The sequence below is a fragment of the Pinus tabuliformis genome, chromosome 7, assembly GCF_031772625.1.
Source record: "Pinus tabuliformis cultivar Carrire ecotype Pingquan chromosome 7, CPIR1, whole genome shotgun sequence".
NCBI lineage: Eukaryota > Viridiplantae > Streptophyta > Pinopsida > Pinales > Pinaceae > Pinus > Pinus tabuliformis.
The window spans coordinates 1,795,842,394-1,795,850,487 of record NC_142293.1 but is presented as its reverse complement, the minus strand read 5'-3'; the positions used below and the strand labels follow the sequence as shown (position 1 = coordinate 1,795,850,487).

Here is an 8,094-nt window from a genome sequence, read left to right as displayed (position 1 = left end):
TCCTCATGTTGTTGCAGATCTAACTTGACAGTTTTTGGAATCAATCATGAGCTTTGAAACACAAGAAACTATCAGACCGAAAACTGAAGGTCACTACATTCCTGTAACAGCACTTTTTGACAGCATACCAGTGGAGATTGAGCTAGGGTAGACATTGAATATCAACCCGAATCTTTCACCAACCCAGACTAAATAACTCTTAAAGATCCTTCGAGAACAGAAAGAATCTTTCGCCTGGGATTATACTGATATGAAAGGTATCCCTGCCGATTTGTGTACTCATCATATCTACATTAAAGAAGATTGTCGACCCATGAGACAACCCCAAAGAAGGATGAACCCTGCCTTGAAGAACATTGTCAAAGAGGATCTCCAAAAGTTATCGGATGCAGGATTTATTTACCCAATCTTAGATAGCCAGTGGGTATCCCTGTTGGTCATCATTCCTGAAAAGAATGGTAAATGGCATATTTATGTAGACTATATGGAGTTTAATAAAGAAAACCTGAAAGATCATTTTCCTCTGCCATTTATCGACCAATTCCTTGATACCCTAGCTGGAAAGAGGTTTTTCTCTTTCTTGTACGGGTTTAGCAAGTATAACCAAATCCAAATAGCTCCTACGGATCAGGAAAAGACTACCTTTACATGCCATTGGGGAACATTCACTTATCGAGTACTTTAATTTGGTCTTTGTAATGTGCCTACTACCATTCAAAGGGAAATACTAGGGATTTTTTTTTATTTACATGATGACAATATTGAAATTTATATGGATGATTTTACACCATATGGGGGGGGTCTTTCGAAGAAGGGTTGGAAAACTTGGATAAATTCCTTAAAAGGTGTAAACAAATTCATGTTTCTCTAAGTATGACGAAATGTCATATGACGAGAGAAGACGGAATAGTACTGGTACATTTGCTTTCAGCTGTTGGAATACAAGTTAATCCTGCCAAGGTAAAGGTAATTTTGCATTTTCTTGTTCCCAAGACACCGACTCAGGTACGTAGTTTTATTGGTTGTGCTAGTTACTATAGGAGTTTTATAGAAAAAAATTCCAAGATCGCATTTCCACTTTTTCAACTATTAACTAAAGATGTAGAATTGTTGTGGAGAGATGATTATGAAATAGATTTTGAGAACATCAAGGAACTAATCTTCCAAGCTCCAATCTTACATGGTCCCAACTGGGAACTCCCATTTCAAATCCATGCAGATGCCTCTCAAACAGTTATAGGGGCGGTGTTGGGACAACAAGAAGATAAGAAGTCGTATACGGTCTATTACGTTAGCAAGAATTTAATGTCTGCTGATCTAAACTATATGGTAACGGAGAAGGAGTTCTTGGCTATCATCTATGTTGTTAATAAATTTTGACACTATATTATTGGGTATCCAACTTTTGTACACACTGATCACACAGCAATCAAGTATTTGATGAACAAACTTGTAACTCCTGGGCATATAACAAGGTGGTTGTTATTACTTAAAGAATTTGATATCACAATCATAGATAAACTAGGCAAGGATAACGTAGTTGTTGATTTTATGTCTAGATTAAATGCTAATAGTGAAGGAGAACCTGTAGAAGATAGCTTTCCGGATGAGAATTTATTTGAAATTTCTACTAATACCCCTTGGTATGCAGACATTGCTAACTATTTGGCTACAGGAAAGTACCTCAACATTTGTCATACAGGGAACAGCAGAGGATTACTCATCACAGTGTCTGTTACTCATGGATAGCAGGATATCTCTTTTATACAAGGGGTGATCAGTAGATCTATCATTGTGTAGAAAAAAGTGACATCTATGAGGTTTTGAACACTGCTCGTGATGGCCCTTGTGGGGGCATTTCGTAGACAAGTGAATTGGCCACAAGGTGTTACAGATGGGATATTATTGGCCCTCTATATTCAGTGATGCAAGAAATTATGTTCGAAGATGTGATAGTTTCCAACGGATGGGTCAGCCTGGTCGCTCATATGAAATGCCATTACAGCCATAGGTAGTTCTTGAGCCCTTTGAAAGATGGACTATTAACTTTGTGGGTCCATTTAACCCACCTTCACATTAGAAATTCCACATTCTCATATGCATAGATTAAGTGACAAAGTGGGTAGAATCCAAGGCTATAACAAAAGAAACAGAGTAGGTTGTCTCAGAATTTTTATTTGAAGAAATATTTGCGAGAGATGGTACTCCGAGAGAGATAATTTCAGATGGAGGAGCACAGTTCACGTCACACATGATAGAAAAGCTTATGGAAAAATATGGGATCAAGCATAGGATAACAACCCCATATCATCCTCAGGCGAATGGTTAAGTGGAGAGCACAAACAAAGTATTGGAAAATATTCTCACCAAGACTGTGGCAAATCATCACTGGGATTGGGCTGAAAAACTCCCTGAAGCTCTTTGGGCTATAGAACAATATGGTGGAACATGACAGGGTCTCACCATTTGAACCTGTCTATGGTAAATCCCAATTGTTCCTAGTGGAATTTGAAATTAGTACACTCAGAACAGCTCTGGAAGTAATATTGGACCTCTCAGAAGCCTAGAAACACCAGTTGGAATAGCTAAATGAACTGGATGAAATTTGTTTAATGGTTGTCCAAAGAACTGTTGCCATACAGCAACAAAGAGAAAAATGGCATGATAAATTTATTAAAAATAAGGTGTTTCATAGAGGGGATTGGGCATTACTGTATGATTCTTGTTTTAAGGATTTTAAGGGAAAGCTTCTCTCATGACTGCTAGGCCCATATGAGGTTGATGTGTATTTGACAATGAGACTGTCAGATTGGTTACAATCGATGATTCCCATGATACTTTTGTTGTGAATGGACATTAACTTAGACTTTACCACCACCCAGCCTCCAGAGAAGCCTTCATTAAGCATCTCTCTGAAAAATATGGATTGAAGGTTGTTGGTGCAGAAGATACCTCCTCTGCACCCTTGAACTATATATCTATATATATATATATATATATATATATATATATATATATATATATATATATATATATATATATATATATATATATATATATATATATATATATATATATATATATGTTACTACTAACTTGTTTGTCTTTTTGCAGGAGCTAAAAATATCTTGAGTAATTAGGATAGTCACTCCATTGACACTGATCTTCTTCGAAAAATTTCTAAGTATCAGATGTTGTTACTCCCAACAATTTTCTAGGTATCAGATACTATTACTCCTAGGGTGTTGTTACTCCACTGTTGTTGTTACTCCTAGAAATTTTCTAAGTATTGAATGTTGTTACTCCTGGGGTGTTGTTACTCTGTTGCTGATGTTACTCCTGGAAATTTTCTAAGTATCGGATGTTGTTACTCCTTGAATTTTGTTACTTCTCGGATGTTGGTACTCCGTCAATGTTGTTACTCCTTGGTTGTTGTTACTTCACCGATGTTGTTACTCCTCAATTGCTATTACTCTTCTGATGTTGTTACTCCTCGATTGATGTTACTCCTTGGATGTTGTTACTCCTCAGATGTTGTTACTCTGCCGATGCTGTTACTCCTTGGTTGTTGTTACTCCGCCTATGTTGTTACTCCTCAGTTGTTGTTACTGCACCGATTCTATTAGTCCTCGGTTGGTGTTACTCCACTATTATTGTTAGTACACCAATGCTGTTACTCCTCAGTTGTTGTTACTCCGCCGATGCTATTACTCCTCAGTTTTTGTTACTTCGTTGTTGTTGTTACTCCACCGTTACTCTTCCAATTTTCACTTCTCTCAGCCAGGTCACCAGGTACATCTCCGTTGACATGGACAAGACATTGACATGTTGTGGATGACTATTTATAATTTGGTGGGGGTGTCGTCATAATTAAATGACGAAATAATTTAACCGCACTAATGATTAATCCATTACCATAATTAAACCTTGTGCGATGGTACGCTCCATGATCTCCATCATTATTTCACATAATCATTGGCATGCATTGGGATTTGAAACATGTACCTTCTCATTTAATGCGGAATAATTACCACACCATTCAGCACATTCACCATAATCCACCATGATTCTCTTCATTTCTCGAGAAATAACCTACCATGTTACCATCGTCCCATCTCATTCATTTTTTTTACCATGTTATTACTGAAAGAAGTTGGTCATTGTCACTCCTCCCAATGGTTTGCTACATCCAAAGTGTTGTTATCATTTCTACAGGATGGGCGGACTCTCCATGCATCATGAACCCAAGGATACAACCTTGGTCCGCAATAATGCATATGTATGGTGGGTCTTTTTAGAGGTAGGATGGGATATTTATTTCAACATATTGTAGGGGTTCGACGAGGGGATCATGGTAGAATTCACAATGAATTTGGATGACAATTTCTCGCGAGTTAGAGGATTAGAAATCCCTGTCACGGAGGAGGCCATTGCAGAATTCAGTGGGTTAACACAGCAGGGACAAAAGTGGTTCTCAAGGAAGGCCCCACTGCCCGAATTCCCAGAATTATTTTTGCGGGCTGGACAAACCGTTGTTATGAAGAAAAGGGGGTACAACTGTAAGTCCTTGTAACATCCATGGGGTGAGGTAGCAGGCTTTGTCATGAAATATATAACCTGCGAAGGGAGGTTTACCACCATGTTAAAGTACCATTTCAAAATTCTAGCCATCTTCGATTTCCACAGGTGTTATCTCAAAATCAGACCCTGGAAGGTTGCTGACCAGGAAGACCTTAAGTAACTATTTCAAACCTACTTTAGGCTGAGGCTTAACCTCCCCAACCAGAGAGGGCTCTCTCAAAGGATTAATGTTTTTGATTATGATTAAGATGGCTAACTCTTGTGAAACAAAGATAGAAAAATGAGAGTGGTTGAAACACAATTAAATGGTATCCATTAGGCTTATGGAGTCACAATCGTTTCAGTATAACAATGATATGAACCTTACATAGAAGTCATGGCATTTAGATCTCTACCATTCAGAGCACACTAGAAACATATAGGGCAACATAGTTTATAAAAATGTGAAGGAAATTAGAGCACAATTAGTGATTTCTAAGTAATCACACATCTATACCACTGCAAATATTGAAGAGAAGATAATACACAACATTTTGAACAGTAAACTCCTTATGATTCCTAATAAGTAAAGTCAAGTCTTGTATTACTAAAACAGAGTCATATAAATAGCACAATAGTTCCAATTTCTCTAAAATTTTCCAACCCTCTGGTACATTGCCCTCTCTCCTATATATAGAATTCTTTACAAGGCTGAGATTCCTCCTCCAGCATGAGGGGAACTTGAATTTTCCTTCCTATGACACCTATTCAAACTTTAACTAACTATTAAAAGCAACTTAGCTCTAGAAACCTAAGATAATTAGGAGTGTAACTCCACATCACGTTGGTAATATTATTTATTACAATCAACACTTGTTCTCTGACAAGTGGTCTCCTTCAATTTAGCTTGGTGAATGTTTTAAAACTCCTTGCTAGCCCTTAATGTCTCATATCCTTTACTGCTGCTGAGAAGTAGGAAACTGCCCCTGTTTTTATGATTTTGGTTTCCTCAAAGACATTCAGAACCAATTAACCATGTTGATCTTCTTTAATTACCCAACAATGTGTTAGAGTGCCACGTTCTTTATGTGTTATCGACCTTTCCCATGTGTGAATACAAGACCTCCTTCAAGCTGTCTGACATATCATGAACTGTAGTAACTATGATCACTTTATAACAAAAAGTTTAGAGTTCAAATATATGTTTCCTCCACCTGTTTTTTGCCCTTTTTGATTGCTTGCACATTGTAAATGATATTTTTCTGAGACTTGCTTTCAAAAAAATTTCCCCTCGGTCCCTCAAAATTTGTCAACTGAGTTTTAATTTTGTAGCTACAGTAGTTTCATAGTGCGCTACGAAACTGCTGTGCATTAGGCATCATCTTCAACAGTTTCTAAATTCAAAAGTCCTTCAAGCTTTTAGCATTCAGCATCAGTTATACAACATGACTTTATGTTGAGATATGTCAAAGCAACAAGACTTCGAGAAATTTGTAGTTGGTGGCAGAAAACGGTGTGATGTGAAGATTGGCTTCTTGGCATCATAAAAATAGAACTTTGGAACCTGAGCTCCAAGAGCCAAATTTGCACCAAAAAATGATTTCATTGTTCCTATGTCTTCCTAGTAATCATTAAAAAGATATGCCTATACATTGCATTCTTTTTTTGATGTAGGAATCATTTCTGATCCAAAATCATTTACAGTTGGGAATCTAAACCTGAGAAGCTTGAGAAGAATGTTATGCTCTTAACCTACAAAATGATACCCAAATACAGAATATGCGAAGAAAAGATACCCAGAACACAGAATAGCAATGATTTTATTATTCAGAGAATAATGTTCACTTGCCTCTTTGAGGGGGCAACCTCCAATAGAGCAGAGCTCGATTACAAAATAAGACACAATGCTCCTCGCAGGGAGTCTCTATCCTTTATATATGACTCATGCATGCAATACCACGGACCAATACTGTGGGTTTTATTAATACCATCTATCTAATACTATGGCCCATTTGCAACTAACTGTGGTTCCGTCATTAATTGCGGATTAACCACTTACAATTATTAATATGGGCTTTATTGACTCTTGACTATGACGTGATCCCATTACATAAATAAGGGGGTTAGGGTGGGACCCTAACAAAGAATGTCTATCTTGAAGACATACACACCCATTGATGCAATGTATGGTTTTTTTGTCAGCCTCATTGGGTGACAAACCAAGCACTATTGTGTCCATGTTCATAGCTTTTAGATCAACCACCTTTGGCTTCTCGCTAAAATAAAGCATGCGACCTCTATCATCAATTTTCATGAGACCAAAATCAGAAGCACAACTGTCATCCACCGAGATAGATGAAATTGTGATATCAGCCTCCTTATCAATGTGTTTCTGTACAAAGTCCATATAGTTCATACGGTAGAGATGGTCACCTGACAAAATGATAACATGTTCTATATGGCTATTCCTCAGATCCAAAAAAAAAAACCACATAAATTGCCTCACGGCATCTGCTGTGCCCTGAAACCAATTCATCCCATCTTCACCTGGAGTCTGAGTGGCTACTAGAACCTACACAAATCCATCACCGAAGTTCACACCATTTCCAAAACCATATACCTTGGAAATGTGACGATTTGGAGACTGAGAATTAAACTATGTTAAGATGAATATCTTATAGATCCCACTGTTCATGCAATTGGTCATTGGTGCATCAATGAGTTTGTATGTGCCTCCAACTGGTATTGCCGGTTTGGCTCTTCTTCCAGTAAGAGGAAAAAACCGTGTTCCTGCTCCACCGCCTAGTATGATAGCAAGTACTATTTTAGGGTCTGCAGAAGGCTTCTCAGGCATTGCCAGTGTTTGAAATTGTAACATTCTTTCCAATCCTTGAATTTTTGTCAATGATACAATTCCTTATTTTTGTGTTCTTTCCAATTCCAATAGGTGCTTTCCCTTCTGCTAGGAGTGCTGCAATCTCAGCCTATGTTTCATAATAGTCGGCGCCAATCATCATGGTATCCTTTAATTCAACTCCAAATTCCTGATGTGAACGAATTCCAACAACGGAATGCTCTATATTGCATTTCTGAAGAAAACATCCATGTGAAACTATTGAATCCAGTACCTGGCATTTATCTATTATTTCCCCGATTGCTCTGATACCATTTCGGAAAGCCTCTGGAGTTGCTCGTCCATCCGCTGAAGCTGAAGGCGCAAAATTGTAACATGGTACAGAAGCCAATAGAGAACCAGAGACATGACTATAAGCAGAGCATTCCTCTCATTTTTCATCACTGATTTCTGGTGTCGAAGATGTTCTGTGGGATTGCAAAGGGGGCCATCACAAACATGGCGTACCTCAAATTTCCAATAGATATCCATCAACAGAAAGCACCACAGTCAACAATGGCTTCAACGCGCTCCGGGCCACCGCATTGAGGCCCTTTCCCAGGCAGTCCAATCCGGGCATTGTTAACATTAATAATATTATGGCCTCTGCTGCTACAGTGTACCCTAAAACAATCCATTCC

At 38.1% G+C, this 8,094-nt stretch overlaps 1 pseudogene; it reads right to left on the bottom strand.

Moving 5' to 3' along the window:
• Window positions 1-5,992: 5,992 nt before the first annotated feature.
• On the bottom strand, window positions 5,993-7,438 carry LOC149255518 (glucose-1-phosphate adenylyltransferase large subunit, chloroplastic/amyloplastic pseudogene; annotated as a pseudogene).
• Window positions 7,439-8,094: the final 656 nt, after the last annotated feature.